The following is a 27,619-nucleotide window of genomic DNA, read 5'->3' on the forward strand; positions in this document are numbered from 1 at the left end:
TATTATTTTGAGAATAAATTTTGCTGTGTGTTATTGAAATTTCATATCTATAGACAATGGAAAGGAATGATGCATTATTATTGTTGCTTGATTGCTATTATAATAGTGAGTAATAGACATAATGGAGGCCTCTTAAGTCCAAAATCATAATGTTTGTCGCTCCATCCGGTAGAAGAGAAGATGTTTGCTTGTCTTTCAGTCATTTTCTTCTTTCAGACTCACCTGCATAGCCTGGTTTTTTGGGTTTACTGGAATGAGAACCACAGAAGTTTATAAATATAACACAATTATTTGCTGGAAAAAAATGAATTTACTAGCCATATGACAATCCAAAATTATTACTCACAAAATGAGCAAGCTGTGAACCAGTTGAATCTGCAGATGAAACAAATTGAGTGAGAGTTGGGAGAATGGTTGCAAATGAATATTTTGTTGTGGATCCTTTTCTGCTATCTGCTCCTCTTCAGATACGATATTCCATTACCTTTACCCATGGATGTTGCAATTAGCTCGGTCCCTGGTTCCATACCTGCATGTAAAAGAACAAGGTTCTTTGCATACTTAATGGACCATTAGGAAAACAAAAACTGCTTTTGGAGATTATAAATATGGGTGAAACAAGCAGATGGGCATATTAGACACGCTGCTGTAAGTTACAACTTTCAAAAGATATCTGAACCATCATTATGGTTTCAGGCATGAATCTGTGCTGAGCTATTTCTATGATCAAGAAGTGCACTAGCTTTATTCCAAATGCAAGGTAATTCATGCTCATAACAAAGATGATGAGATTCTTAGATCTTATCAGGAATGAGGTCCCTTGATTAAGGACTACTTATGGAATGTCAAGCCCCCAAAACAGGGTGCCTGTATGCTGCATGAACTTGTTCACCACAATATTAAAATCATTTCTGGTGCAGCATGCTGCAACAATGCCTAGTTGACATGTAGGTATTCTTCTCCAAATTCAAACAGAATCTGCAATGATAATTGAGCAACAAACGGGAACTGCATCACCAGCAAAAGGAAATGAATGATTATTTAGATTCACTAATATATAAAATTTTACAGATACAAATATTGGCAAGGAGTATACAAGTCCTGATTAGAGAACTTTCTCGCGTATGCTCGAGTTGCTGGATTCAGTAGTTCCCCTCTTCTGTTTTCCCGTTTTTGATATTCTCCGGTCTCAGTTTTCACCAATCAAGTATTCATGTGGCAAAGACCAAGGAAATATGTAATCTTGCAAAATTCCACAAAAAACTGGTGCCTTTCTACCACGTCGTCAATGAAGGCTATGCACCTGCAATGTGAAATATGGCAATCACGAAAGAGAAAAACCATACTGAAAGAGAAGTACAAGAAAATACATGAACGAGAAGATAACAGGACGTGAGGCATAGCAAATCTCCAAAATTGAAGCCATCTAGGTAAGATGAACTGAGCATTTGTTTATTGGTAACTCATCAAAAGGAGTTTCTAATCTAGTATTTACTGGAAAATTAACTGCATCTGCTATCCACAGATAAATCAATGGATCAAGAAATTATGATTACACATTTAGGGCGCGGAACGATCTACCCGATCCAGCTGGATCGGGAGGGAAGAAAGTGCCAGAGGGGGAGAGGAGGAGGTAGTGGAAGCATAGAGGGAGAGGGGAAGGGGTCGAGAGCCCCGATGTCCACGACCTGGAGTGGTCGTTTTCTTTAATCCTATGAGGACTGGGCCTGCGACACCGGTGATCTCCTTTCTTCTCTTGCTACCTCCTTCCCCCTCCAGCGCTCTCTTCCCCTCCTGATCCTGCCAGATATAGCGGATCATTACCAAGCAGGCCCTTAGTTTTTAATATTTACCAATGGTAAGGCTATCATCAGCATAATTTGTGAAAAAGCATAAGAAAACATGTCTCAATTATGAAAACCCTCATTGACCTATCGAGTAACAAATAAGAAAGACAACAAGCTTGTTGGCCATGGAAAATCAGTCCAACATCTGGTAGTCACACGGCTAGACAACTGTACTGACAGTCACATTCATGTAATAGAACCACAAGTGCATCCTAAAAGAGACAGCACTATCTGGTTTTGTTATAAGATTTACAAAAATAGTTCAATGGAACATGCATGAATTCTGTTTTACTGATCTAATGTAAATAATGCATGCACCAACTTAAGAAAAACGAAACTATCTATCTTACTACTAACCTCTAAAAAAGTGATAGATTGGAACATGCGTAAATTATTTACAGCTGCACATCATCTATCAATCTTCTCCAAGCAAATTTGTTCATGAATGTAGTTCAGCAAGACTGAAAGAAAATGAGCATGTCACCACATCAGATTAAAATAGAAACAAGAAATGAGTGCAAAGGAATGCACAGAGAAATATAAATATCAGTCATGTAATATAGCATAATATATAACACATTGTATTCTATGTTTTAATCTAAAATGTCCATCTTACCTGCAATTTTGTGGCACCCTCCATGAATACAGGCGAAATCTCTTTATTTTTGGTGGCAGTGACTTATAGTTTCTCCAATCATCAAGCATAATTCTTAAATCATGAATTTTGCTGCCCAAACCAATACAACAGTTTGCATGCATAGTACAAACTTGACTTAAATCTTTGCTTGGCTCACAAATCCCACCAAAATAAGCAGTACTCAAAAATCTAATTCTCACTCCTATTTCTGTGAGGAATGGGTCATGCTTAATAAAATTAAGCACGTCCTGGTCATGGGATCCAGGATGTTTCTCGCGTGATGAGTACCAAAACTTATAAAATTCTATACTTCGGTTATTAGACTTTACATAGTTGAATCCCCCATTAGGCCTGTTCTCTAGATCAGTGGCATCACCCATGTAGTGATCACAAGCTATCTGAAAATCTCCATCTGGATAAAAATGTGGCAATGGATCCCGGAACCACATGATATCTGCATCCTGCAATTAAACCAATAATAAAAACATTCAGGAAAGTCCGTTATTCAATAAATATATTTTCATAAATTAAGTGGTGTGAAAGTTGAAACTATACAAATCAGCACAGAACCATGATTTTTTTTTTACATTTTCTTTATTCTGCTGAAAACCATCAAAAAGAATTGTCCAACAGTATTACTAAATTTATCTATATTTTGAAGCACATAACGTCCCAAGGACATGCAAACATATGCATGAACACACAGACAAAGAGAAAAGCGTGTGTGCGGGGGAGAGGGTGGGCGGAGAGAGAGAGAGAGATTATCATAATGCACCTGACCTAAAAAGATAAAGAAACAAGTCTCCTAAAAAATGTTACAAGCAATTAACCGTGTGATATGTCAAAAATCTTTGACAACTCAGCAGTTGGACGTCAAGCATGGCACCCATTTCAAATCAATTTTCTATTTCTTTCCAAATTTAATATGAGTATATTTGATAACCTTTGATATGTGAATGTGTTCTTGAGCAACAAATCAAGAAATGCTGAACCGGACCAGCCCACACCGGCCGGTTCAGCCCGTATCGAACCAGTCCAGTTAGCATTAAAAAACGGTTCCTACCCCTATGGGGCCGGAATCGGCCTGAACCAAGCGATACTTGATGTGTACCGAACGGGGCTATGAACCAGTGCGAACCACACCGGTTCCGGTGCCACAGCGGCATGTTGTGTTAAGGAGACCGGTACGCCTACCAATACCAATTCGGCGATTCTTGTAACAAATTAGTTCACAATCATGAAGACCAAGGAATGCCGTACCGGTCCGTACCGGCCGGTACAGGCCGGTACGTACCGGTCCGGTCCCTGACCGGTACCGGACACAGATGAAAACCGGTATTTCCGGTTTTCTTCTGTGAACCGGCCGGTACGGAGACCGTACCGGCCGGTACCGCTTGGTACCGGCCTCGTACCTACGGTGTTTTTTTTTGGGGGGGGGGGACCACAGCGCCTCGCTGTGGTTTTTTTTTTTTTTTTTGATGGGAAAGAAAGTGGTCCGGACCGGTACGGTACCGGTCCGGCCGGCCACCGGTACGCCGATCCGGACCGGTACGGCGGACCTTGATGAAGACAATGCTGCAATGACAACAAGTGAATGCAAAATATGATATTTGGTTTCACAGAAACAGTGATTCCTGTTACTAAATGAGTTGTTACTGTTTTGCATGGTAGCTTACAGCCACAAAGATGACAAAAGAATCAGTAACAGATCTGAGTTGAAAAGATTCACCTTAATGTTTTCGTTGTCAACTACAAATTTAATCTGGCAACTACCAGTAAAGAACCCATTCCTCCTATAGCATACCAAAGGTTCTGCAAGGTCTCCACCCCCAAAGGGTTCTTTCACCAGTCGTATGATATGGTACATAAGCAACTCAAACTACAAATCTGCAGGAAGATCTCTATCATAGTTATAAGAAGGGCCACATCAACATCACCAAGCGATTGAAAAAACAAAGGCCCAGAACAAAGGATAGTGTATGTGGGTGGTTGATGTTATAAAAAGACCAAAGCATGATGATAGGAGAATTATCCCTCTCAACAATAGAAAAATGAGCTTGTTGTACAAGAATTGAATTGTTAGTTTCAGAGTTCCTTGACCCCTTCTCATCAAAAATTCAAATAAGTGGTTACTAATAGAAATTCCAAGAACATTTGTATAAACTCTTGTTATATAGAGAATTTCAAAGTTTTAGACGTTCGCTTTGAAATTCCCTTTTACATAAATCTAAGATTTTAGAAAACATCCATTGGACTTGCCTAATAGATAAACAAGTTTTGGATATAGGGCATTTAATTACAAAGCACAACCACTATAAATATTTTAAGAGCCTATTGCATTTGCAAAGTACCTAGGATCAGATTAAATTGCCAAATTCTGAACATGATGATAAGAATTTGATAAATTATAATACTGTTACTTAAAGAATGAGAACAGTTAAACAATGAGACCATGAAGAAAAAAGTTCAGATACAAAAATGGCGATGAAAAGACATGTAAAACAATGGAAAAAGAAGAATTTCAAGGGTTCAAACAATTGCACATCCTTGCAGTTCTCTGTGGTGAAAAATCAACCACCACATGTATTCCTTCTAAAATATATTAAGATATCTCAGCCTCATCTTTAAGGATGTTCGCTACATTATTTCACCAAACTAAAACAGAATATGAACCCACTTCTTTATAGAACCAGCTAGCTTGATAATATTCCACTTCCCAAGTGGCAGAGAAGGCAAATCAGTATCCACAAATAAGTGGTATTGATTTGAGATTGGCTATAAAATAATCTGTTTTTCTATAGAACTTTCTGGGAACATGAAAATCTGATTACCTCATCAAAATATTGAGCAGTGTATGTATCTTCACACATAGCAATAAACTATGAGACTAAGCACATCTAATTGCTAACAAATTAAGGTTTTAACTGTAACTCACAATAGAACAGAAAAGGTACCTATTTTTCATGAAAAAAAAAACACAAAGGCTGTAGATAAAAAATAAAAGTTTCATATAGATTAACAAGATTTTGAAATAGCAAAGATTGATATACAAGATCCATAAGTGGAAATCATGAAATACGCCTAAAACTTTTTGGTTTGTGAAGTTATCACCCTAGAAAGGAGATTTGATCCCAAATTTTAAAAAAACTGCACTTAAATCTAGGTCATCCGCTCTTTGACAGGTTCACTCTACAAACCACTCTTACCCTCTAATTTCTCAAAATCTCTCGATCGCAAAATAGCCTCTTGAATCTTGAGGTTAACTTTTCTGTTAAATTTGTCACAACCAAATCATAATCACCAAACCTTGTCTCAAATACTGGTGATCGGCTTTATAAGTCCACATTTGACAAATTTTTAGTATGGATTCTGTACATAGCTTGATTTTTTTTTTTATGACTGGTTGCCAACCATGTTTTGAAATTTCATATAAAACTAACATATGAGGCCAAATTTATATATAAATAGGTTGTTTACGCTATACTTTGATAATTTTTATCTTTTAAAGTGTTGGGAACCATTTCCTCTATTTCAAACTTAGATTCTGCATGTTTTGAGAAATTACAACCATCTCTATGTCAAATTTCAGAGATCTAAAAGAAAAAAAAGGGGTAATAATTCTAACATGATCTTGGCTATTTTAAACACAATAGTCATTTCTGTTATCATGTGTTAGATTACCATCAAATAGTAAATAATACCTTTTTTCACATGAAACATGATTTTTTGAAAATTGTAGATTTTAATTATTTTTTGTTGCTTCAATACAAAACCACCCAAACAGTACATCCCTTGTTATAAAAACTACAATAGATTATAAAGTTACGACTGATTTATTTTTCTTCACTTATTTTTTATTTCTTTACCTTTTCTTGTTTCTCCCTAATTATACTTGTTGCTTTTTGGATTTAGTCACATATTTCAAGAAAAATACCAAAAGTAGACCCCAAACCATTGAATCAGCTAAAATTGTAGAAATTGAAACTCTGTTGAGTAAGGAACATAGTATCGAAATCAGAACCTATGCTGATAGGCCAGATATAGTATGGTACGCCCACGTGCCATACTGTTCTAGCATGAACCGACAGGGAAACCAGCAAGAGAGGAGGAAAGAGAGAAGGAGAGAGGAAAAGAGATAGGGAGAGGGAGGGAGAGGAAGAGGGAGGAAACGAGGGAGAGAAAGCGAGAGAGGGCGGCAGAGAGACAGGCAATGGGAGGGGGAGAGGGAGAAAGAAAGAGAGGGAGAGAGAGAGAAAGAGAGGGAGAGGAAGGGAGGGAGATAGAGGGAGAGAGCGGAGGTGCCAAAACACGGCCGAAGGAGGGGCAAGAGAGGGCTTTTGAAGCCCTCTATCCACCATGCATCGGAATAAGGGCGAAGCCCCTATTTCGAAAGGAAACAGGGGTTTCAGCCCCATTTATATTTTTTTTGAATTTTTTTAAAGTGATGTTAGTCACAGCTACTGATTTCACTTTAAAAAATTTTAAAAAAAAGAAATTAATAATTGAAGTTGTCAGTGGATGCAACTTCACTTTAAAAATATTCAGAAAATATATAAAGGGCCGAAGCCCCTTTCCTTTTGAAACAGGGGCTCCGCCCTTATTCTGACACATGAAGAAGAGAGGGTTTCGAAAGCCCCCTCTCCTCGGTCACTCGACCCTATTCCGACACCGCGGCCCTCTCCTTCTTTCTCCCTCCTTCCTCTTCCTCTCCCTCCCACTCCCACTCTCTTTCTCTCTTCCTCATTGTCCTTCTCTCTCCCCCCCTCCTTCGCCAGTTTCTCAATTTCATGGGCGGAACCGTCCCGATCAACTGCCAGTATGGCTCAGTACGCTCCGAACAGGGCAGTTTAGAACAGTTCCTCTATCCTTGCTCTAGAATCTAGTCCAATTAAAGTGAAAAATGGGTGCTGCTTCCTGAGCATCATTCTTTCACTTAAAGTCCACCTTTCTATCTCTTTGACAGCCATTCTTCAATTTCCGAGAACCAAAGATAGAAATACTAATAGTTTTTTTCCAAAACTAGCAAAATCCTAATAATCTACCTCACCGAAATCAAACAAATGAAAAAATGACCAAGAAATAGCAGAATTTTCACAAAGTTTCAGATTTCTTTTGGTTAAAGGCCCACAGAGTTCAGCTTTGAGACACTTTGGAGTTGTCATAATGCAGAACAAGTTTTTAAGCTGCAGTTTATGGTCTACACTAATTTCAAATATCAATAGTTTGCAGAATATTCTATCTTATTTTTGTAGCATAATGTGGTAAAAATGTCCAACCAAATTTTGGTTGAAGGAAATGATAAAATTGCAGACATTAATTTCAACATATCCCCGAGTTTAAAAAGAAGGAAAAAATTTTCAGAATATTGGGTTTACTCTGTATGTTAGGGTCTAGGCCAGATGGGAAAAGAGAAAAATGTGAAAGTTGTCCAGAAACATATATTCTTGGGAAAAATGGAACACCGAAGCAAAATGCAAAACTGAAATATGCTTAAAGGCCAAAGACCCCTAAACATAATGCACATCAAAAGCTATTTTTCAAAACCATAGTGATCGTAGAAATGTCAATTTGATCATATTTGTTCAATAAGGATCTTCTGAGAGAAAAGAGCAATGGCAAAAACAATATTACTATCCATTTCAGATTGTCAAGCTGATAGTCAAATAGCCATATCTGGTAATCACAGGCAATACAGGTAAAGGTAATATGAAGAAATTATAACAAGGAGAAAAAAGCAATACATCCATGACTATAGTTGGTTACATTAAGGATTAGTTTTGCTACTGAGTTGAGGACATGAATCACAAAAAAATGGCAACTTGAGCATTGCTGCATGAATAAAAAATGGAAATTACAAAAGAAGGTTATAATCTTAGACATATACCACCTCCAAGCACCATTGTTGCACTTGCAAAGAACAACTCTAGTCTTTTAAAGGAAGGAGGCACTGAGGACAAGTTGTCATCAATGATAGCAGATAATACTTCACCAAATAACAGTTTGATGGATATGCATAGCTAACTTTGAAAACGAATTCTCATGCAAAAGTTAGCTCTCTTCCTTACACCGCCATGGCTGGTCTCAAGCCTGGGTGAGGAAGGTGGAGGGTTGATCCTAGACTGACAACCAGTCGTAAAAGCATGTCAGTAACCATGAAATGGATCCAAATTTGATATGCGCGAAAGCGTCTCCTTTTCTGAAACTTGGAATGACAACAAAGATGGCCCTAAATGGGAATACTTGGCAAATGAAGATCCATCAAGCCGACCCCAAAAAAATAGTTGAGAAAAGGCTAGATGGTCATGGTAATGGCAATATGTTCACGTGCAATGTGGTGCATTTATTCGAAACCTTATTGTGCAAGATGGTTTAAAAACAGAGGTTTGGTCTAGCATCTAAACGATTAGAGATAGTTTGAGAAAAAGTAACAGACACAAAAGCAATTAAGAAAGTTTATATATTGTATCTACAGAATGTTCCAACAAGATAGAACCTAGATTTCCTTATGGTGAGGATGCAGTTATTTATCATCACATTTCCCTTCTATTATTGGGGGATATGTGTCGCATTGTTGTCCTTCTAATGATGAATGAACTAATAATACATGAAAATGAATAGATTCCTGAAGGTCCTTTGTGATGCCACAAGTACTTATTTAAAATCCTTGAATCCCCTTTGAAACTTATTGGCTTATAGGAAGTTTATTGGCATGCGATAGAAGAAATAGATACAAAGTTTTGTGAAGAAAATGGCATACAAAATGTACAGATTTGAGAAATAGTAGTAGGAATCAAATGTCAAATTTGCCGTTGCATGATTCATGATCCTATATACAAGCAGAAACTGATGGAGCATGTTTGTTCAAAAATTTATAGTGTTGAAGGCATAGAGCATATCAATATTGTAAAACGAAAAATTATGTTCATTTTAACAATAGGAGCCATTCTTCTACAGCTGAAATAACCACTACAGATGCTACGCTAATGTTATAACAAGAATGAGGACAATATATCATATAGTGGAGGTGACACATTAAATTCAATGTTGTGTAACATATAAAAAATACTTTGTCAAAATACTTTCAATCCAGAACTAAGACTTATTTTTGAATTTGAGTTCTATTCTTCAAGAGAACTGAGAACAAATCAAAAACAGATCAATTTCTGGAATAAACAGCCAGATAGAAAGTAGCCATTTGATATTTTACAATGGTAGATATTGAATGAAATTTGATTTTATAAACTTTCAAAAGTGGTTCATGATGTCTTAGTCATCCCTGTATCAATAGTTGCTTAGAAGATTCATTCAGCATGGTTGGAAGACCAATTTTCTAGCGCCCTCCAAAAATTAAACTGAAGATATTTACTTGAGCTTGGTTGTTTCAATCTGAAGGCAATTAGTTTTTGATGTCACATTTGTTCAACATTTCTTATGGTTTCACTATTTATAGTTTTAAAAATCATATATTTAATTTATTCTTTTACTTTTTATAATAGATAGGTAGCAAATGAAGATGATGAGACCTTTGATATCCATGTCTCTAACTATGCTTTTAGTGTTTTTAATGAGAAGGGGATTAGAGTAAGTGGACACTAACTACTGCTTTAATGATCAAATCTTAACTATCTCATGTTTTAATTAAAATTGATTTTCTTTTACTGTTTCTGAACTCTAGAGGAGAGAATGAATAGGACAAAATAACTAAAATCAATAACATATCCAGCAAAAACAAAGATTCCATATATCAAAAATACAAATGATTTATATTTATTTTGAGTTTATTTTAGTTCAAAGTGAATTTCGAGTGTGTTTATTATTTTATCATTCTGATCTATCAAATGCAATAATAAAAAATGACAGGCTCGTGCTAGTACAGTGGTATGACTCAAACCTGATATTTCTGTCATCAATATTAAACTTCATCATGATTTATCTGAATATCCACTTTCATAACCTTTTTTTTTCCTCTTTGAGAACAAGGTCAGGAGGAAACCTCCCCAAAGTTGGAGGGAAGGATTGAACCCAGGTCATTGTATCCAACACCCAATGACTTTACCAAGTCAACCAGATGGCACCCTCGTATCCACTATCATAATTGTTTGTTTATATGTTTTATCACTCACTAAAATGGATATAGGATTTTTACCATGCTTGACCTGCAATCAACTATTAAGAATTGGTCTAAATGGAGATGGGATTTTTTCCATTCCTCTACTATAGGTTCCACAAGGCCAGGTAAAAACAGGACATTTCATGTTGGATCAGGTGATTCGAGCAAGTTGGATCCGGTGCCATTGAAGCAAAGAATGCGGAACCGTCCAATACCGTCCCGAACCAGACGATTCCGCCCATTCCGAACCATACCGGTGGCCTACCAGTACAGTTCTAGCTTTGAAACCGGTTCGCAGCCGGAGCCGGAGAAGACGAAGAGAAAGAGAGAGCGAGCGAGGGAGGGAGGGAGGGAGAAGGAGCACCGCAGACACCTGTGGAGGGCCGCAAGGGGGCGGCAGAAGCCGCGGGGGTGCAGTGGAGGCCGAGGCTGCAGCCACATCCTCTGACGCAACCGCATCCCCTCTGCAGGCATCCACGGTGCTCCTTCTCCTCCCTCCCCTGCTCACTCTCTCTTTCTCTTCGTCTTCTCCAGCTCTGGTTGGTTTTCTCTTGGTACGGGCCCGATACCGAACCGGTACCAAACCGGATCGAGCGCCGACCAGTACGGCACTCGGTACCGGTTTAGCAATCCTTGCATTGAAGTGAGAAGGATCAGAGCTGCATCATGCATTACATCATGCAAATAGAGCAAGGAATGGATAACTCAAGTTGGTTTCAGTTCTGTGGGTCGATTTGGGTCAAAGAATCCTGAAGGTTAGGTCAAGTATGGATCAAGGTTTTGTGTTAAATTTTTATGTTAACCTGACCTAAAATCATATCAAATAATTTTCACATCCAATCGTATTATATAAAATATAGGGAATATAACATTTTTCCAGAACAAATCAAACTTAGAGTCATCACTATCAAACATAGATACTACTATCCTAAAAGTATTTCTCGAACATGATTAGCCAAATCTACATCTCACTGAGTACCCATCCAAGTTAAAAACACAAGACAACTGATTCGCTTAAAGAATGAACGGAGGCAGAAGTAGGACTCCTACCCACTCCTCTGATCAATATATATATATATAGTGAGAGAGTAGGTTGAAGGTGATGTCAAATTTGACATATTAGCTGATGGAAGTACAATGGCCTGTCCTAAAGTAATCTATGTTAGCTCAGGTTGCAGAAGGCGTTTTGACCATTCCGATGTCTAGATGTGCATAGGAGTCCATGTTTAGCATAAGAGGCTGAGTGAATATATTACTAAGTTCACTGAATCCTGAGGCTCTTGAAGCCTTGATATACCATCAAGATTGGGTAAGATCTGCAAAATGGGTAATTATTTTCCCATTTGAAGTTTACAATACTTTTGTGGCATTAAGGTGCATTTTTCCTTTAATACCATTCATGCTTTCTATTTTGTTTATGCTAATTATAAGAAATAATATTTAATTTAAATAGGTAAGAAGGTTCATAAACACAATGAAATATTTCAAATTGTATTTTGCATTTGGTATATATCCAACTACCCAACTTCTACAAATATTTAGTTGAAACATGACAAGCACCTATTTATTTCTGCATTTACAACTTTTTATTTTATCTTCACCTTAAAACCTAAATTGCTAGCTCAGCCAATATTGATTCAGAATTATTCATTTTCTTTTTGTTGATTTTCTCCTATTATTGTACCTGTCCATAGGCACTTGCCCAACATGGACATTGACAGCATGATGAACAAGGAGAGGACTGTTAATTATCTGAATTCTCTAGACAAGATAACTGTTATTCACTTTCTTGTTTGAAAAATATTCGCAAGTGTGGAATCTTATTATCTATTTCATGCTTTCACATGAATGCTTGTTGAAATTGTAGCCAAATCATCAATTTACAACTCCTTTACTGTCCCAATCCTGTATGATTTACCGCTTATTTTTAGTTGTCTAGATTTCATATTTCGGCCGAAACCAATAGGTCAATTGAGATCAATTTTGGGTTCCGATCAATTTTGGCAATTTTAAAACTGATTGAGACAAAAGATTTAATTCCTGTGAGACGGGGTATCCCTTTTTCTTGTGGAATAGGATGCGCCACATCCCGGCCCACTCTAACACTAAGGATAGTGGGATGCCCCAATACTCGGTATCCAAGATGGTGGGCCATTCCATCCAACACTTGGGACAATGTTACATCCCAACACTCAAGATGGTGGGACACCCCACCATCCCACCAAGACCTAAACCCTTGATTGACACTAGCCATAGATACTTTTTTATGTTTTATATTGGTGCTTACTATTATATTACAGTTGTCGATTATTGTTATGTAAGTAGATAATTTATATAGTATCAATTCTCAATGTTCTTGATTTCATTTTCTTGAGTTAAAAGAGGGGATAGATAATAAACATATCCCTTAATGGGTCAAGGCCTCCAAAAAGGCCCTTGTTATAATTGTTTATAAAGATTGACATGAAGAACTAAACACAAGAAGCTTCACAAGATTAACATCTTGTTCTCTATATTAAATAATAATTGCATTCTATAATTACGTGTGTTGCTGGAAATTGGACCCGGGGGCGGCCGTCGGCTGAGGAGGAGGAGCTTTGGCGAACTCTGGTGGGCGGCGATCTATCGGCGAGCGGCGTCCTCCGTGGAGGAGGGACCTGCAAAAAGCCGGTGGCCGGGGTTTCCGGCGCCGGCCCTCCGATGCTTAAGTTAGAGGGGGTTTAAATTTGGGAGAGAGGAAGAGGGAAGAAGCGTTCTGCTTCCTTTCTTCTGCGTTCAACCCCCCATTGAGAAGGAAGGGTTCCTCTTTATAGGGAGGTCGGATTACCTGTGATGTGATGGGGCAAGGTCGCCGTACGGCTTAGCACGTCGCTCGAGTTGGTGCGCGATCAGGTGAATTAATGCTTCGATGTCGGAGGTGAGGCCGGGATCAGAGAGTTGTCACGGCTGACTGAATGCTGCCGAGCCGATTTGCCGTGGAGGACTGAGGATCCGTAGATAACAGGAGCCACGCGCATTGATTGTTGAGTGAGCCGGCGATACACATTAATTGTTGAGTGAGTCGGAGATATACATTAATTGTTGAGTAAGTCGAGGGTTTGCAGAGGTCATGCGCATTAAATGCCAGAGGCGGTGGCAGGGTATGGCCCCTGACCAGACTTTGGCAGGATGCAACCGCGGCAGGTGGGCGGCGAGGGCGGACTTCCGAGGTCAGGAGCTCTTCGGGTCAGATGTTCCGGGGGTCGGGCACCGAGCTCGGCCGCCCGAGGTCGGCCGTCATCCGGTCCTCTGACGGCAAGGTTCTCATGCACTCGGGGGGGAAGCTGCGCTCCCCCAACACTACCCTCCGACTTCCGAGTTCGAGCCGCTTGCAAGCTCGGGCACGGAAAGTAGAAGTCTTTATTACGGTAACTGAGATCGAGGAGAGTTGAATTATGTCGGCGCCCTCACGCATCCCGAAGTATTCATAACAGGGGGTTGCGCCTTTTGGCCCTTCGTGGTCGTTTCGTATGGCGAACTCATGATGGGGTCCCAGGACCCGATGGGGTGGCTCCTCGATCTTATAGTCAAGGCGTCTTCCCTAGATAAGTATGCTGTGTCGATCCTTGAGGCGGACACGTGGTGTGATCTGGAGATTTATTGGGTCGATCGCCTTGAGGTCGGGTGTTGGATCAGCCGCTCGGGATTTAAAGCCGAGCCGGTAGTCCGGGATCGAGGATTAGGCTAATTACTCGAGGTCGGACGCATTTAATCTCATATCGGTCGAACGGGGATTTGGGAGGCTAAGATTACATCGGCGCTCCACGCGTCCTGGGGCTTCTTAAATGAAGGGAGCGGGGGCGGCATCTGCTCGCCTTTCGGAGCGATCCGGCGCAGCGGATCCATGATGATGCTGCGAGATCCGATAGGACGGCGCCTCGGTTCTGCGCTCGAGGCATCGGTCCGGAATGAATGCGGTGTTTCGGCTTCCGAGGCCGACACGTGGCGTGATCCAGACGGGGGGTGGAAACCGAACCCGCCGATCTGGGCCGTTAGAGGGGTCTATATAAACCCCCCCCAAACCAGCCCTAAGAGGAGTCTTGTTCGGTTGCCTTCTCTTTTTCGCCGTCTCCACCTTCGTCCTCTTTCTCAACAGAATCTCGCCGGTGGTGCTCGGAGCGATTTCCGGCGACTCCCCCCTAAGGTTTCTTCTTTGTGTTAGCTAGGGGGTTCTCCTTCTTTCTCCTTTTCCGGTCTCTTTCGTCTTTAGGTTACTTCTGTTTTCTCCAAAATGGATTTTGGTCCGGAGGAAGTCGGATCTAGTCTGTCGGGGGAGGAGCTGGAGTTAATCCGCTCCCGGTTCTTTTTCCAGCCCGGGTTTCGTCTCGAAACTGCAGGGCCGGAGGATAGGGTGACGCGGCCGCCCCCAGGTCGGATCGCGATTCATCGTGAAACGCTCTGGGCCGGCTTGCGGTTCCCCTTACACAAGTTCGTGAACAGCTTGCTGGTGGAGTACCAACTCGTCCCAGCACAGCTCGCTCCGAACTCGTGAAAGACCATAGTCGGGTTTTTGTCCCTTTATCTTGCACATGGGATCCCGACTTCGGTGAGCGTTTTCCGCCGGTGTTTCTTACTAAAGACAAACCCGGCGGATGGAGGGTGGCTATACTTCGCCTTTCGGGATGGTATGTCGCTTTTTTCAGGATGCCCCTTCCTCTATTCATGAGTGAAAGGGGAAGTTTTTCTTTCTTGCGTCCGAGGTGCCGTGGGGATTTGACCCGAGGTAGGGGCACCCCCGGCTGAAGGCCCTTAACAGGCTCTCCGAGCCCTCGGGGAGGGACCAGAGGGTCCTTGACGCTTTGCGGGGCCTCGGAAAGGGGTTCAACCTAACCGAGCTCCTAAGTGAGAGCGCCTTGGCGAGCGTTGGCTTGAGTTCGGCGCGTCCCGAGGGTAAGAGTAGTCGTATTGTTTCGTCTTTGCCTCTTGCTCTTCTAACGTTGGTCTGATACTTAGGAAAAATCTTTTTTGTTTCAGACATTTCTCACATGCCGACCAGCAACACATCTCTCTTCTCCCGGTTGAAAAGGCGGGAGGCCGAGGCCGGCGGGGCTATTCCCCAGCCTCGGAAGAAGTCGAAGTCGGCCGCCGCTTCTACCTCGGCCGGGATGGAAGGCCCGGAGGCGGGGGTCTCCGCAACCGCTCGAGGGCGGGTGTCGGCCGCCGGTGATGCGGGCTCGGCGGCCCATCCTGTCCTGTCCCTGTCGCCCAGCAGGGAGGGCCGACAGTAATCCAGCCGCGGCGTTCGGGGCCCGAGCCGAGCAGGGGCCCCGAGGTCCCCAGCTCGGACGAGCCGAGCTCTTCAAGGGGCCAAAGGGGGGAATCAGCCGAGCCAGGGTCCCCACTCCTTGAGGGGAGCTCGGCCTTCCACGATGCCGATGTCGCGCGTGCAGTGTTTCGGCGCGCCATGCTTCCAGCGGACCGGGCCGAGTTCCGGAACTTATCGCTGGAAGAGATCGTCGACGGTACCTATCGCAATACTGTTCGGGTAAGCCATTCCCTTAATCTTCCTTCGGCTACTAGTATACATATTGTATGTTTTTTACTTATAATCGCTTTCTCTCTTTTCTCTTGCAGCACATTCACGAAGTCGACACCTTGGTATTCATCACCCAAGGATGTCAGGAGGAGACTCGGCGACTCAGCCGGCAGTTGGAGCCGGCCAAGAAGAGGGTCACCGAGTTGGAGGCCGCGCTGGCTGAGGCTGAAGCGCGGAGGGAAGCGACGGAGGCTGGGCGACTGGCCATTGTTGAGGAGCTCGAGGAGGAAAGGGCTGCTCATTCCCTGGCCAAGTCGGCCCTGCGCGCATCGGAGGCGCGTCTGGCGGAGGCTCAGTCCGAGGTTGCGGGCCTCAAATACGAGGGCGGGGTCTTGCGCCTGAAGGTCGAGCAACTTGAGGCCCGGGAAAGGAGGGCACTCGAGCGAGCTGAGCATACCGTGGACTTCTTCAAGGACTCGGACGAATTCCGCGACATGCTAGAGGAGGAGACCGTGGATGGGTTCCTCCATGGCTTCGACAACTTTCGGAGGCAGATGGCTCGGTACTGCCTCCAGCTCGATCTCTCAACGATTCGTCCAAGGATGAGGTTGGGCGCCGCCTCCGACGACGATGTTCCTGCTGCCCTCGCGTCCGAGGGGTCTGCCGAGGCTGAGGCGGACGTAGCCGCGCCGGCGATGACGGAGGCTCTCCCTCGCGAAATCACCGAGGACGCTCCCGAGGCGCCCGCCGAGGTCCCCGCCGCAGACAGCCCATGTCCGCCGAAGGTCCCCAGGTCATCGCCATAGATGATCCCGAGGGTGACGCCAACGCAACTGCCGTCCCTTAGGACTTAGACTTTTATCTTCCTTTTGTTGTAAATGAGGTCGGCCTTCAAATTTGTTGAACGGCCGACCTCCAATTTTGTACTTAGCCTTCCGGCACTTTACTAATGAAAAGGTTTTCTTTCGCCCTTCTGCGCTTATTTTTCCCTTTTATTTTCTTCAATTGTAAGCGAGGCCGGTACTTCAACTTATTGTTTTACCGACCCTCGACTTTGTATCCTAGCCTTTGGGCTGCTTGTCAATGAAGACATGCTTCTTGGCTGTGTTTTGCTTTTCTTTCCCCTAACTTGTTTTAAGTGTCTAAGTTCCGATTACGCTGATTAGAGGAGGCTCTGAGCTTGGATTCTAGGAAGCTTCACCAAGTCTTGGAGCTCGGATTTGAAGCTCGCAGAGGTCTCCGGGTTTGGTTTTTGGATTTCTGAGGCACCAAGCTCGGGCCTCGGACCCCCGAGAGGGGGCCTTGTTAGATTTGCATAGGTCGCTATCGGGGTATTTGGCCAAGCTTTTGAGTTTGGCTTTTTGGAGCGTAGGTCCGAAAAAATGTTAGGGCCGTTCCCTGAAGGGGAGCATGAGCCAATAGTCAAACTGTCATCGGGGTTTTTATGGTTATTGCCCTCGGGCTCTGCCGAGATTCTGGCCAGCGAAGTCGGAACCTGTAAAGAGTACCTCAGCCCTCTTGATCTCGATCAGCACGTCCGTGATCGAGGTCATCTTCACAGGTCGACATCGATGTCTCAACGTATGGGGGCCGAATCAGGTCCTTACTCAAAAAGGTTTGCATGAGTTGTCATGGGGGCCACCGGTAGAGGAAGCGTGCACGAGGTCGGTGGGACCTCGGTCTTGGATCAACTCGTAGGGGCGACCCGGCCTTGGCCGGGATGAGGTCCCGATCTCAATCGGGATTTTGTTGGCAATACATAGGTAGATGAATATAACAAGGCGGGTGTCAAGTGGGATGTACCTCTTGCACCTCCGAGATTGCGCGCCTCGTAACGGAGTAGATCGCTTTATTTCCTGGCCGGCCTTCGAAGTCACCCTTTAGCTTGGGGTCTATTTCGGGAATACCAATTGAACCAGGTGGTATTGCCGTTGTCGAAAGCTTTCGCGAGCGTTGCTCCGTTGTTGCTGTTGAATGTCCTGGAGGACCATCAAGGCACTGTCCCCGGTTTCCTCGAATTGAGGGGGGGCGTGAGCTCGTCGTCAGCTTGGCAGTACTTCCCGAGGTCGAGGGAGTTCGGAACTCTACGGTCGACTCACGGGGCATCCCGACCTTGGTCGGGGTATCGAGCGCCGAGGTCGAGGGGGCTTGGGTTTGCTATCAACCTGGCGTCGCTTCCCGAGGACGAGGGAGTTTGGATCTCTATGGTCGGCACTCGGGGCATCTCAAACTTAGTTGAGGGATCGTACACGAGATCGAGGGGTCTGGGGCCGCACTCTCGACCCGTGACGCTTCTCGAGGTCAAGAAGTTTGGGACTCTACGATCGACACTCGGAGCATCCCGACCTTAGTCGAGGAATCATGCGCCAGGTCGAGGGGTCTGGGGACGCTCTGTCTACCTGCGACGCTTTCCGAGGTCGAGGGAGTTTGGGACTCTACGGTCAACCCTCGGGGCATCCCGACCTTGGTCGAGAAATCGTGCGCCAGGTCGAGGGGTCTGGGAACGCTCTGTCGACCTGCGACGCTTCCCGAGGTCGAGGAAGTTTGGGACTCTACGGTCGACACTCGGGGCATCCCGAACTTAGTCGGGGTATCGAGTATGGGGCCGAGGGAGTTTGGGCTCATCGTCGACCTGGTGGCGCTTTCCGAGGTCGAGGGAGTTTGAGACTCTACGGTCGACGCACGGGGCATTCCGACCTTAGTCGGGGTATCTGAGGATCACAAACGACCCAATATTAGAGGAGACATAATCATAATCATTGTGAGGAGACAAATCATTGTAAAGAGGAGACAGGATCCATGTTCCTGATCGCCCGGAACCCCTTGGGATTTTATTGGTAATACATCCGTAGATTCTCGGAATTCCAGCTTCGCGGGATAGGGGTTCCTTCAAGAGATTTCAACTTGTACGCTCTGGGTCGTTGCACTCGAGCGATTTGATACGGTCCTTCCCAGTTCGGGGTGAGCTTTCCTTGCTCGGCGGGCTGAGAAGCTTCGGCTCTCCTGAGGACGAGGTCCCCCACCTTGAAGAGCTTGGGCTTGACTCTGGAGTTGTAGTACTGGGCCGTTTTCTGCTGGTACCTTGCCATTCGGACTCGGGCGAACCTCTCGTGTCTCTTCGACAAGGTCCAAGTTATTCCTGAGCCGGAAAGAGTTGGAGTCGGCATCGTAGTGCTCCACCCTTGAGGAGGGAAGGCCGATTTCCAGCGGGATAACGACCTCCGTGCCGTATGCCAGGTTGAAGGGGGTCTCACCAGTGGGTAATTCGGAACGTAGTCCGGTAAGCCCAGAGTACGTTGTACAGGTCCTCGACCCACTGTCCTTTGGACCGATCAAGCCTAGCCCTGAGCCCCTGCAAAATAGTTCGATTCGTTACCTCGGTTTCTCCATTTGTCTGAGGATGCGCGACCGAGGTGAAGCGGTGGTCGATGCCAAGCTCGGAGCAGAACTCTCTGAATCGAACATTGTCGAACTGGCGGCCGTTATCTGATATAAGGATACGGGGGAGTCCGAATCTGCATATTATGAACTTCCAAACGAAGTCCCGCATTTTTTGCTCGGTGATCCGGGCCACAGGTTCAGCTTCGACCCATTTGGTGAAGTAGTCGATGGAGACGACCAGAAATTTTCTTTGCCCGGTGGCTAGGGGGAAGGGGCCCCCAGAATATCAATTCCTCACTAGGCAAATGGCCAGGGGGCGATAATTGAGGTCAGCGGGGCCGAAGGTCGGCGCTGGATGTTGGCGTTCCGTTGACACTGGTCACACTTCCGGACAAAGTCCGTTGCGTCTTTCTGAAGCGTGGGCCAAAAGGTATCCTTGCCGCAGGATCTTATGGGCTAGTGCCCGGCCTCCCAGGTGGTTTTCCACAAATTCCTTCATGGACCTCTCGGAGGGCGTAGTCTGCCTCCGAGGGGCGGAGACATCTAAGAAGAGGAGAAATAAATGACCGACGATAGAGCTTGTTCTCATATAGGACGTACCGGGGAGCTTGACGCCTGATCCGGCGGGCCTCCAGCTCGTCGTGAGGGAGGGTCCCATCCTGGAGATAGCGGACGAACCCGTTGATCCAGCTTGGCTCGAAGTCGATGCACATGGTTGGTTCAGGTTCCTCTGTGCTGGGTGTTCGGAGATATTCGAGCACCGTTGCCTTGGAAAGCTCACTCATGCGGGAAGGTCGCCAGCTTAGACAATTGGTCCGCCCTGAGATTCTCCCGCTCTGGGAATGTGCTAGATGCTGAAGGAACCTAGGGCGGACGTAAGTTTCCGCACCTTTTGGAGATATTTCCGCATCGATGGCTCCTTTGCTTCGAAGTCTCCCTGGACCTGGCTTACTATTAGCTGGGAGTCACTGAAGGCCTTTAGGTCTTCCACCTTCAGCTCCTTCGCCAATTTGAGTCCGGCAATGAGCGCCTCGTATTCTGGCCTCGTTGTTTGAGGCTGGAAACTCGAGGCGTAGGGCTTGCTCAGCCATCACCCCATCCGGGCTGGTGAGGATGAGTCCCGCTCCGCTACCCCCCGAGGTCCGAAGAGCCGTCCGCATATAGGACCCATGGCAGCCTCGGGGTCTCCTCTGTGGGTGTGAGTGGCAGCTCGGGGTCGTCCGGTAAGGTGCACTCCACGATGAAGTCGGCTAGTACCTGAGCTTTAATGGCTGGTCTGGGGCGGTATTCAAGGTCGAACTCCCCGAGCTCAACCGCCCATTTGGCAACCCTTCCAGCACGATCCGACTTTTGCAGTATTTGCTTCATAGGCTGGTCGGTCAGTATGGCTATGGTATGTGCTTGAAAATAAGGCCGGAGTCTCCAAGCTAAAATGATCAGGGCAAAAATTGTCTTCTCAAGCTTAGAATATCGGGTCTCAGCATCCCTGAGGACTCGGCTGGTATAGTAGACTGGCTTTCTGGAGCTTGTCCTCTTCCCAGACCAGGACTGAGCTCACTGCGACCGGGGAGACGGCCAGATACAAGTAAAGAACCTCGCCCCGCCGAGGCTTGGTGAGTAGCGGGGGAGAGGCCAGAAGGCGCCTGAGTCCTTCAAAGGCTTGCTGGCATTCCTCCGACCACAGGAAGTTCTTTGGCCGCTTAAGAATCTTGAAGAAAGGGAGGTAGCGCTCGGCCGATCGGAAGACAAATCTCCCCAAGGCGGCGACCCGCCCGGTGAGCCGCTGCACTTCTTTAACTGTCCTTGGAGGAGTCATCTCTTGCAGCGCTCTGATTTTCTCGGAGTTGGCTTCGATTCCACGCTGGGTTACTATGAAGCCCAAGAATTTGCCCAAGGTAACTCCGAATGCGCACTTTGCGGGGTTTGAGCTTCATTTGATATTTCCGGAGCTTGGAGAATGTTTCATTGAGGTCGGCCACATGGCGTTCCGCCGCTCGGCTCTTCACCAGCATGTCATCCACGTAGACTTCTATATTTCGGCCGATCTGGTCTTCAAAGATTTGGCTGACCAACCTTTGGTATGTGGCTCCGGCATTCTTCAGCCCGAATGGCATCACTTTGTAACAATAGGTGCCTTTGTCGGTGATGAAGGCCGTCTTCTCCTCATCTTCTGCGCCATTCGGATCTGATTGTACCCCGAGAAGGCGTTTATAAAGGTCAGCAGCTGATGTCCCAAGGTGCAATCAACGAGCTGGTCAATATTGGGGAGGGGGAAACTATCCTTCGGGCAGGCCTTGTTCAGGTCGGTGTAGTCCACGCACATGCGCCATTTTCCGTTGGCCTTCTTCACGAGGACTATATTGGCAAGCCAGTCTGGGTAGGAGACCTCCCGGATGAAGCCGGCCTCAAGGAGCTTATTCACTTCCTCGGCTGCGGCTTGCTGCCGTTCCGGGGCAGAGCTCCGTTTTTTCTGTTTACAGGCCTGCAGGTCGGCTTCACCTGGAGTCGGTGGACCATGACCTCAGGATCGATTCCTGGTATGGTCGGCGGAGACCAGGCAAAGACATCAACATTGTCCCGTAAGAAGCTGATGAGGCCTATCTCTCTCGCGAGCACCAAGGCCGGAGCCGACCTGCACGGTTAGCTCGGAAAATTTTCTCGTAGAGGAATTTGAATGAGAAGCTCACCGGGCTTTACTTGCTTCTTCCAGAGGTCGTCCCTCGCGTCCAAGGTTTCTATGGGTAGCGAGCGGCCCATTGCTTGAGTTGGCGCCTCGGCTGATAGCTCTTGCCGACTCGACTCTTCAGTTGATTGCTTTGCTTTACAGCTCGCCATATAGCACCGTTTAGCCATCAGTTGGTTCTCGTGGACCTCGCCTACTCCTTGGTTGGTAGGGAATCGCACGAGTAGGTGACAAGTTGAGACCACGGCCCGAAGGCATTTAGCCCTGATCGTCCGAGGATGGCGTTGTAGGACGAGGGTAGGCGGACCACAAGAAAGTCCGTCCTTACTGTACTTTCTCGGGGGGCGAGGCCGACCGTCACAAGAAAGCTATCTCGCCCTCGACCGGGACCGAGTCCCCAGTAAATCCGACCAGTGGGGCATTTATTTTCCGAAGCTGGCTTCCTGTTGACCCCATTTTTTGGTAGGCGTGGTAATACAAAACATTAGCTGAGCTTCCATTGTCAACCAAGACACGTTTTACATCAAACTTATTTATAATCATAGAGATGACCACAGCGTCATCTGAGGGGTCTCAACCCCTTCCAAGTCCTCATCCGAGAACGAGATGGTTCAGAAGTGCCGCTGGCGCTTTGGGGGATTCCTTCCCAGGCTGGCTCTCCAGCCGAGGTCCCTCCAATTACATTGATGGTGCCGGCGATGGGCCTGTTGTCATTCGGGTTTTCGGGTGGTATGGCATTTTCCCACCGGCCTTCTTTCCTCACGTCGGTTCCTTACGAACCGATTGAGTACTCCGCGGCGAATAAGCGCCTCAATCTCATCTCGGAGCTGAAAACAGTCCTCCGTGTCGTGCCCGTGGTCTCGGTGGAAGCGACAGTACTTCCTGATTGCGGGAACTCCTGTATCCCGCATAGGAGGCGGAGGTCGAAAAAAGTCCCAACCTTCAATCTCCATCAGAATCTCGGCCCGGGGCCGAGGCGGGGACCTCGGTCGAAACTGTCCCCGCTGTCGAGGCGGGCTTTCCAGCCGGGGGAGGTTCTTCTCTCGGCGGGGGGACCGGCTTCTTTGACGGCCGCGCTCTTCGCGACGTTTCTTCTGCTTCTTTGAAGCTTGTTCCGTTGTACCCCGCCTGAAGGCAATAGCCTCCTCGGCCTTAGCATACTTCCGAGCTCGGGCCAGCATCTCGGTGAAGTCGGCAGGGAAGCTCTTCTCGATAGAGAAGAGGAATCTGTAGGAACGAGCCCCAGTTTTTAGTGCCGACATGGCTATTGACTGGTCGAGCTCGCGAACTTCCCACGTGGCGGAGGTGAAGCGGTCAAGATACTCCTTGAGGGATTCCCTCCTTCTGCTTGATATCTAGGAGGGATCCGACGTCCGCCGCTGGCGTCGGCTGGCAGCAAAGTTGGTGGCGAACTGCCTGCCGAGCTGCTCGAAAGAGGATACCGTGCTTGGCTTCAGCCCGAAAATCAGAGCCGGGCTGTCCCCCGGAGGGTCGCTGGGAAGGCCTTGCAAAGCACGGCCTCCGAGGAACCTTGCAGGGCCATGAGAGCCCGGTAGCTTTCCAGGTGGTCGAGGGGGTCGGTGGTTCCGCTGTAAGGCTCCACTTGAGGCATCTTGAACCTCGAGGGGACCGGCTCGTCCTCAATCTGGCGGGAAAAGGGGGACTTGGTGGTGAATTCAAAGTCCCCCTCATGCCTTGCTTTCCCGCTGCGGAGCGCTTCAATCTGGCGCTCCAGGTTCTCGACTTTCCTGTCGAGCTCCCCAGCCCGGGGAATTGTCGCTGTAGTTTGCTCCGGCTCGCGGTGGTCCGGTGCCGACTCAGCTTCGAAGAGCTGGGGTCTTCTGTCTGAAGATCCCCCCGGCAGCTCTCTCCGGGGAGACACTTGCTCTTCGTTGTTGGCCCTGGAAGAGCCGTGAAGGTTCTGACCTCGGAGAATCGGGCCGTTCGGAGGAAGCACCGGCGGGACCTGGGCCTGCGGATGAGCGTAGGCAGGGCTTCCTCGCGCCGCAAGCCTTAGACGGCGGCGGCCAAGGCTAGACTTGTTGTACCAGAGCGTTGAACTGTTCCGGCAGAGCTTGGGGATCCGGATCAGTCGGAGAAGGCGAATTCTGGACAATTGTCCAGGACTATGCGGGGAACGCCGGGAAGCATTGGAGGCTCCCTTACTTCTCAACTTCATGACCGCGACTCGGGCCCTTCCTCTAGCGCCAACTGTTGCTGGAAATTGGACCCGGGGGCGGCCGTCGGCTGAGGAGGAGGAGCTTCGGCGAACTCTGGCGGGCGGCGATCTATCGGCGAGCGGCGTCCTCCGTGGAGGGGAACCTACAAAAAGCCGGTGGCCGGGGTTTCCGGCGCCGGCCCTCCGATGCTTAAGTTAGAGGAGGTTTAAATTTGGGAGAGAGGAAGAGGAAAGAAGCGTTCTGCTTCCTTTCTTCTGCGTTCAACCCCCCATTGAGAAGGAGGGGTTCCTCTTTATAGGGGGGTCGGATTACCTGTGATGTGATGGGGCGAGGTCGCCGTACGGCTTAGCACGTCGCTCGAGTTGGTACGCGATCAGGTGAATTAATGCTTCGATGTCGGAGGTGAGGCCGGGATCAGAGAGTTGTCACGGCTGACTGAACGCTGCCGAGCCAATTTGCCGTGGAGGACTGAGGATTTGTAGTTAACAGGAGCCACGCGCATTGATTGTTGAGTGAGCCGGCGATACACATTAATTGTTGAGTGAGTCGGAGATACACATTAATTGTTGAGTGAGTCAGGGCTTTGCAGAGGTCATGCGCATTAAATGCCAGAGGCGGTGGCAGGGTATGGCCCCTGACCAGACTTTGGCAGGATGCAACCGCGGCAGGTGGGCGGCGAGGGCGGACTTCCGAGGTCGGGAGCTCTTCGGGTCAGATGTTCCGGGGTCGGGCACCGAGCTCGGCCGCCCAAGGTCGGCCGTCATCCGGTCCTCTGACGGCAAGGTTCTCATGCACTCGGGGGGGAAGCTGCGCTCCCCCAACAACGTGTATTTGAAAAATAACTATTTAACCTCAAGAATATGGGAAAAATATCCAAATTCAATATGTTTTGTATCAAAAAAAGTGAAGAAAGATTTCAATGCACTAGGCATCACAAGCTCAAAAATAACTACATATAATGTATTTCCGAGCAACTAAAGTTTAAGTAAAGACTAATTATGCTCTTAGTAGAAAATACCTGCATACTTAATAAACATCATTAATATATAATATTTACTTCAAATTGAGGTAGTTGAAACTAAACAAAGAAAGCACTTAGATAACACAAACTTCTGTAAAATGTTTGGTAATAACTTTTTTTTTTCCTTTTATTCAAACTTTTTCAATATTTTTATTCAAACATGGAGTGAAACTTCCAAATCTGTTCAAGCTACCAACAACAGAGTCCCCATAGATGGCCAAAACGAAATCCATTTTTTGCAACCTTGGTTGTCGTTATTGAACTTTGCTCAAAAATCTGATTTGAATTCAAACTAATATCCGATTCATACACATATTCACATAGAATAGATATGAATATAACTAATACCTGACTTGCATCCAGATCTGTTTGGAAGAAATAAAGATATAACTAATATATGACTTGCATTCATATCTGTTTAAACACATGCATGTGATTAGTATCTCATTCGCGTCTATGCCCATTTAGAAAATAAACAGAAACAAATTTCACTATCAATTTAATATTCGTAATAGTATTAGCTTCCCCCGACCTACTACAATACAACAGTCGCGACCATGAAAAAAAAAGGCCTGAATAAATACAGATATTGATTTGGATGAATAATAAAATTTGTTCCACACCAAATCATTTTCAGTTCTAGATAGCGGTGAGTATTGCAGGTCATCAGGAACAGAAAATAAGAAGAAGAGAGTATGAATTTATGCTAAACTCTACCACACCATACAAGATCAGAAGTATTATCAAACAAGTAAACTATCTTATAGAGGAAATCTGACAGATATATGACATGGTAAACTTTGGATTTAGTTGGAAGTGAATCAACACAAAACTTAACATCATTTCTCACCAGTCAGTAGGCCAAAACAAATTCAAAGGTTTAAAAGAAAAGGATGGAGATAGTAATAAATCCATCCATTGATTGATTATAACTCCAGAAAAAACCAGATAATTCAGACTGAAAAAAAGTTTTGTGATAATAGTGATACTCTTCAAAATTGTTTGGAAAGATATGTATAGAACACTATTAAGGATCAACACCATTTTCATTCTTAGTGAACTAATATGTTTAATATCTTCTTAGGCAACAGTAGTGTTATCGCATGGCAATAGAGAAAGTCATATTATCTTATACAGACATTGCTGTTGAAGAGAAAAACTGATACTCATGTACGTGTATGCAACTCTATATTACTCCAAACAAGGAGCATAAAGAAATTACTATAGGTTTACATGCAATAGTATCACTATTGGAGTATATGGTTAATGAATGAGAAGTTCTGGAATAAAAGAATTTGTTGAAATAAATTGAAATACAGATAAAATCCTCCCATTTTTAACATGCATGCATTAACTGATAAAGTTCTTTAATATGGACAAGTGCGGAAAAAATTTGATGCATAAGATAAATTTTGTAATAATAGAAAATATTCTAGAGTACAAATAGAGAACATTGGGAGTGTCACAAGCTTGCAAAATAAAGGAAACTGGTATGTCAAATCATGGAACCTCCCAATCCAAAACCTTTTCTAGTGCGCATCCATAGCATTTAGGGAAGGTATCAGATAGCCATGACTTTCCATCTAAAAGCCCCAATAAGATTCCATGAAACTTAGTTGCTGGCCAAGAGATATATAAAAAGATTCATAAATAAACAAGTTCAAGATTAAATGAACCACAACTGATACCATGCTAAATATGTCAGTATATCCATGTACCAAAAAAAAAATGTCAGTATATCAGGCATGTATTTGCATACATGTTTAAAGACATTTCCAAAAATGATTATGTTATGGGAAAAAAAATACCACTGTCCCTAGTTCTTTGCCATGAAAAGTAAACTGTTAAAAGCTTAGATACATGAAAGTAAATGAATGTACCGAGAAAATGAAGTTATATCCCTTCTCAAGGACTACTCGCAAAAACTCTATCCTTCTCCACATCATGTTCAAATATCCGAGAGTCATAAAACGCTCCTCTTCTGAGGAATCCACTCCATCTGTAATAAGGGCAAAGCAATGGAAGTGTATGGACATGCATCGCATGTATGCCTTCTGGTCCCATGCAATTATCACCAGGTGGTTCAGAAGTCTAGGTGTACCATCACCAAGCCGGAACTCTCAATGAAGAGATCAATAATTGATCCAGAAGAAGCCCATGCAGCATTCAAGGTGGTCAAGATTACTGTTTTATCTTCCATGGCGGCCTCCTTCAGAATTCTCTCAAGCCTAACATCCTCACTATC

The 27,619-nt window shown here is 45.4% G+C and overlaps 1 pseudogene; it reads right to left on the reverse strand.

The window, feature by feature from the left end:
* Positions 1-27,619, reverse strand: LOC103697205 (annotated as a pseudogene).

The sequence above is a fragment of the Phoenix dactylifera genome, unplaced genomic scaffold (assembly GCF_009389715.1).
Source record: "Phoenix dactylifera cultivar Barhee BC4 unplaced genomic scaffold, palm_55x_up_171113_PBpolish2nd_filt_p 002223F, whole genome shotgun sequence".
NCBI lineage: Eukaryota > Viridiplantae > Streptophyta > Magnoliopsida > Arecales > Arecaceae > Phoenix > Phoenix dactylifera.